This window comes from Canis lupus, chromosome 2 (genome assembly GCF_003254725.2).
Source record: "Canis lupus dingo isolate Sandy chromosome 2, ASM325472v2, whole genome shotgun sequence".
In the NCBI taxonomy this organism is placed as follows: domain Eukaryota; kingdom Metazoa; phylum Chordata; class Mammalia; order Carnivora; family Canidae; genus Canis; species Canis lupus.
The window spans coordinates 35,455,295-35,461,497 of NC_064244.1; positions in this window are offsets into that span (position 1 = coordinate 35,455,295).

Consider the following 6,203-nt stretch of genomic DNA (forward strand, 5'->3'; position numbering starts at 1 on the left):
ACACACGGTCTCACACGCAGCGTCTCACACGCTGGATTCTGTCCTCCCGCTCAGCTCTGGCTCTCTGGCTCCATCTAGAGGCCTCTGAGCGGCTTGGGAACTCCCTTGCCGGCGCTCAGGGTTTGGTACCCCGGCACCAAAGCGCTCCACTTCAATAGGACCTCCTGCTTTTTGCCACATACAGGCCTAGCCAGGGTGTTCCACGTCCGAAAAATGAGGAAGGCTATCCCCGGCAAGGCCTGGCACGGGGTGTGGAAAGGCCTTTTATGGGATGACTGGTTGCTGTGCCTCTATTTGCCGTAGCCTCGGCTCCTTCCTGTCCTCCCACGTTTCCCCATCCCTACTGCTCTTTTAGTCCCTCTTTCCTCTTCCTCCCCTCCCCCCCTCACCTCTCTGTGGTACACTTTTCAGGGTAAGGTGGGATCTCTGGCCACCTAAGGGGCAAGCAAGGGCTGCCCAAGTTCTCTTGCAGAGCAGCTCCCCCCAACCAGCCTCCCTTTCTGGGCTGGGCCCTGTTCTAGTCCCTACTCCCAGCCCTCAACCCCAGGAGCCCAGGTGGGTGGGCTCTGGATGGGAGATGCCGTGAGCTAGTGAAAGGAGAATCTGTCTTGTAGGTGGCTTCTCTATCTCTGTCCCCTGCAAAACTCACACTCTTCTCATCATTGAGCGCAGCTCCAAGGAAGAAATCAGTGGCCCAGAGAGAAGAAATCTTCCACAGAGGAGCTGCCCCATCCTCCCTGCCCCCAGCATGTGCCCACTGCCCACGACAGCAAGCCCTCCCCAGTCGGCTTGCTTGGAGCCATTCAAAGGGTCCTCTGTTCTCATTCCTTGCTCAGGGTTGAACAAGATAGGCAGCCGCAGAGCTGGGCAGGAAATGCTAATTTCCCAGATGTTCTCCTCCATCCTCCCTGTTCCACCAACATCAAACCCAAATCCTGCACCAAGTGGCAGGAGCAGAACTGGGCCAGAGCAACCCAGGATGTGCCTACTCCTCTCCCTGCTCCCCATCCCCTCCTACCCCAGCTGCACTGCACGGCTGGGCTCTGGTGTGTGTGTGGGGGGGCTGAGCCTGGGGAAATGCAGATATGAGAATGGGTACTCTCTCCCCCAGAAAGGAAGGTAGGCAAAGGACAGGGACTAGGAGGTGGCATCTGAAGAGACAAACCAGGCTCCTGGCTTCATACCAAACTGGGACCTGGCTGGCCAGTGGAGTACCGGGAGGCTCCCAAAACTGATGGTGCCTGAGATTCCAGCTGAGACTGTACCAGGGACTGGAGACTGGGGGATGCTGTGTGTGGAAGTGGTTGGTATTCTTGTGGTTTAAGGCCCTTGCTGTGATATGCGTGTACCTGGGATGGGCTATGGGTAAGAGGACTAGGGTGCTGTAGGGCCTGGCACTGTAACACAAAGGTTGTTTCTGATGGCAGCTCAAATGCTGTTGCAGTGCTATGCTGCTGATGTGCATAGGCTACAGCCAGAACAATAACCAGATTACCAAAGAGTCTGTTGCCAAGCTGTGTGTGTGTGTGTGTGTGTGTGTGTGTGTGTTCATGTGTGCATTTTGGCAGGAGGGCTGTAACTGAAATGCCATTGGGCCTGGAGCTATAGGTGAAAGGCTGGCACACCTGAGAGTGGCTATGGCAAAGAAGCGGTTCTCTGATAATATGACGTAGGTCGAGCTGTAGCTGGATCCATTGCCTAGGTCCTAGGAGATGAGAGGCTGTTGCTAGGAGCCTGTACCTGGGAGGAAGTCTGTTACCTGGGATAAGAGCAAAGCTACTGTTGTGTATATGACTGTAGCTGGGCTGCTATTGGTCCTGAAGCTATAGCTGTGATGACAGCATACCAGGGATTGGCTATAGCTAGGATGCTGTTGCCCAGGCTTGTGGCTGTGCTGTTACTGTGTGCAGGATTCTAGCTGGGATTCTGTTATGCCTGCAGCCATAGCTCTGAAGCTCCAGTGTAGCTGGGAGGCCATTTCCTAGTGATATAGCTGGACTACTGTAGTGTGGGGGCTGTAGCCCAGGCTCTGTTGCCTGGGAGATGAGAAGCTGTTTCCCAGGATGCTGTTCTGGGAGGCAGCATGCACCCTGAGATGGGGCTGATCTGCTGTTGTGCTTGGGATGGTTCGGAGTGTCTGTTGTTGCGCTTGTGGCTGGCTGGGTGGGGGAAGGCAAGCCAGTTCTGCCTTGAGGTCTGGGAGATGCCAGGAGCCCGAGGCTGGGCGGGGGCTGCCGCTCTGGGGAGGCTTCAGCAGCTGCTCTGCTGTGGAGCTGGGAAGCCTGTTTTCATTACTGTTTTAACTCTTTTTTTAACCTTGTTTTTCTCTCGGCTGCACTTTCGCTCACTCATTAATTTTGGTATTTTTCTCACGGTGCCTCAGCCCCTGTCACGGCTGCCATGGCAACAGGAGGCAGTGTGCACAGTGCCAAAATATCTGATCAAAAAATAACCAAAATAAGCAAACACCAAAACGGCTGTGTTAGGGGCGATGGCCAAGAGAGAGCCCATGGCTCAGGTCCAGGAAACCCAAGGCTCCCAAAGGACCCCTTTCACCACCCCCTCTTCTTCCTCAGAGAAGCTTTACTGAAACTCCTTATAACCTGGAAGTCCCCTTCCCAAGAGAACCCCACAACACATTCTCCCAGGATTCTGATACTTCCAGTGGTCCCTCCCCAACAGGCAGCTTTGCCTGAGCTGGGAGTATGGGGAGTCTGTGAGAGCTTGGGCTCTCTTCCCAGGAGCTGACAGTCAAACACCTAAAAAGTGGCCTCTAAGAAATGGCCCCTAAGGGCCACACACATCCACACCCACTGACCCACCCTTTTCCTGGGCCCTCCTTCCTTAGGCTTCTTTTGCCTTCTCTGCTCCCATCCCCTACTTGGCCACATCTACTTTCTTCCCTTCATGCCCCAGCATCCTGACAGGATGGATGGAGAGGAGAGAGCTACAGCCTTCAGGCCTGCAGCCTTAGTAGAGATCCCAGGGAGAGATGCCACAAAAGTATCTGACACTTATAGGCCCTCTGGCCACCTGGAGGTCCAGCTGCCTAGAGGTAATTCCTGAACAGCCCTGAACACCCACACCCCTCCAATTTCCACTCCTCTTTCCTGGCAGCCTTCTCATTTTCTGGGGAGCCTGCTTCTCTCAAGTTAACATGTCCCCAGGAGAGGTAAAATGATAGAGCTGCATAGGAAATAGCAAAGGGCAGAGGTCTTGGTATTACCTGTCTCCTTTCCCTCATCACCCACTCACCATTCACTTCCCAGCAGTTATATATCGGGCTACTCTTCTTGATATTCTCTCCCCCAACAGTGATAGTTTGATTTCCAACAGGTCTCTGTCCCTACCTGGGAATAGCTAGGCCTCATCTTGTGCTCCTTACTTTCAATTCCTATCCCTGCTGCCCCACTGCCCGCCCCCCCCCCCCCAACCCTACTCCCAGCAGTACTGGCCTTGCCCTCCTAGCAGAGCCATCCTGGGCCTGTTGTCATAGAAACTGGGTAGTCTGCACAGTGTGAGAAGGAGAGGGGAGACAGGAGCAGGGAGGAGGGACCAGACCCTAGGGCCAGCCCTAGGAGAAGGCATATGGGCACTGAGAGAAGGTGGCAAGCAGCCCTGTCCAAAGCTAGGGTGGGACCCTGATTTGGGAAGGAGAACAAGGAGACAGCAAAAGCTTGGCAAGTTCTGTCTCCATGCAGCTTGCTCTGCTGCCTCCTGAGGAAGGGACAATCAACTGTGTCCTCCCCTGGCAGGGGAATGGACAATCCTCTCTCCCCAAACCTTAAAATCCTTCTTTAACAGGAACTGCCTGGTCCAGGATGAAACTCTTTTCCAGAGCCACCACTCTCTTTAACAGGGACTTAGGACACCTTCCCTCCTCTAAGAGCTTCACACTAGCTCAAGCCTCGTGGCTCCAAGCTCTGGAGCCTGAGCAGCCCCAGGACCAGTGGCCGCTGCTGACCCCGTGGCGTGCAGTTCTCAAAGGCCCCATTCATCTCTGGGGGCTGAAGGCGCCATTGTCCCCGGCTGGGGGGTGGTGGGGGCAGTGGGGGGTCTCGACTCAGAAGGAAGGAATGTGTCTGGAGAAGTTGCCCCCAGGGCTCCAGTCCCCAGATCGCCACCAGATCTCCATCAGGACCCCTTCACGACCCCAAGCCCTTTCCCCCATGGGCTCCCAGCCGCCTCCCTGCCGTCTTCACAGAGTGGGAACTGCCCCACCCTTCCTGCTCTCTTCCAGAAACCTTTTCCAAGGCTGGGAGCTGTCCAGCACCTCGGGTCCTGACGGGCCTCAGATTCGCCTTGATCAGAAAAGAGGGTGCTCAGGGCCCTGTGGGCTTGAGAGCTCTCCTCCACCCCTACCAAGACCACAAACCACACCTGGCCTTGGGTACAGCTCTGGACATGGGAATCCATGAGTGCTGAGAACTGACCTGAGGAGCAACTGATGCCTGCCCTATCTTAGCAGAATTGAAGGGTTAAGCACCACCAGGCCACTCCCCTGGAATTCTGTCTCCAACTGGGGCAAAAGAAATAACCATGAGAGGTCAGGCCCTGCCTCTCCCTGCCCCCAGTCTCTCCCTAAGCCTCTGTTTCAGTTTTCCTCCCGCTGTCTCCCTCCTCCTCTCTTTCCCTCCCTGCTGGGCTGGGGGCTGCTGAATTATCATTTCTCAGCTCTGCTAATGTGCTCCCTGCTGCGGGGAGGGATCATAATTCTGGGAGATGATTAAGTTTCAAATTGTTTTTCTTTGTGTTGTGTAGATGAGGCTTTAATATGGTCCCTCCCCAGACAGGGGGCCTGGACTGGCCCCAGCCGCCTGCCCCCATCTCCTCTCTTATAGACCAGGTCTGGGACTATGTCCTTTGGGGTCCCCGCTAAACTTTTGTCCAGGGGTGATGGGGGCACCATTGTACCCTCGACTCAAAGGGGAATAGATACGATATAGTGGTGAGGAACGCTGGTTTTGAAGTCAGACAAATTAGAATTCAAATCCTAACTCTGCCACTTACTACCACCGTTATCTTGGATGAGTTACCTAAACTATCTGAGCCTCAGTTTCTTCATCTACTAATTGGGGATAATTTAATAGCTGCCTCATAGAGTACTTGTGTGGATTTAGATGATGCATGTAAGTGCTTAGCAGAGTGCTTGGCTCATGGTAAAATTTAATAAATCTTAGTGGTTATTAATATACACATACCCCACCTGTGTGATCCTGCCTCCACCTGTGTGATCCTGCCTCCCTCATCCTCCTTAATTTTGTTCTTCAGTTCAGTAAATGTCTATCTAATGCCTAATATTTTCCAGGCCACTGTGCAATAGAGATGAAGTTATCTAGGTGTGAGGAGGTTAGTCTGCCTACTTATCTTCCCTAAAACACCCCTTCATTCACCTCATTCCCTCCTTTACAATTTAAATTCACTCTCATTATACCCTCCCACCCACTTCTAGCTCTTCCTTCATTATTCCCACTCAATTCTTCCTTCTTTCACTGCAGTCTTATTACCTCACCTTGATTCTTATCCTCCTAACACACATTCATCTTTCACCTTTTACATCATTCTTAATCCCTTTTGGGGCCATCATAGGAAATAAAGGGGTTGAATTTTCAAATGGGGAGAGAGAATCCTGAGTTATATTCTGTATGTGTGTGTGTGTGTGTGTGTGTGTGTGTGCGTGTGTGTCTAAGGGTCACACATCACACATGAGTTCACATTCAGCAGTGAGTCTAGAGCAGACTTGTTAACTGTCATATTTGAACTGCTTATTTGCTTGTCTATCCCCTATGTATAAGCCATACAACCCTTGAAATAGAAGTCTATTTCTTAAACAAACTGAGGGTTAGGAAACCTGGGTGGTTCAGTCAGTTAAGCATCTGCCTTCAGCTCGGGTCATGACCTCAGGGTCCCGGGCTCCAGCCCCAAGTCAGCTCCCTGTTCCTCAGGGAGCCTGCTTCTCCCTCTCCCTCTGCCTGCTGCTTCCCTTGCTTGTGCTCTCTCTCTCTCTGTCAAATAAATAAATAAAATATTTTAGAAAAGAAAACAAAAAACCAAACAGGGTTGATGGAAGGAAGGTGAGTGGGAGGATGGGGTAATTTGGTGGTGGGCATTAACGAGGGCACATGATACGACAAGCACCGGGTATTATATTCAACTGATAAATCACTGCACACTACATCTGGATCTAGATATGTACTTTATGT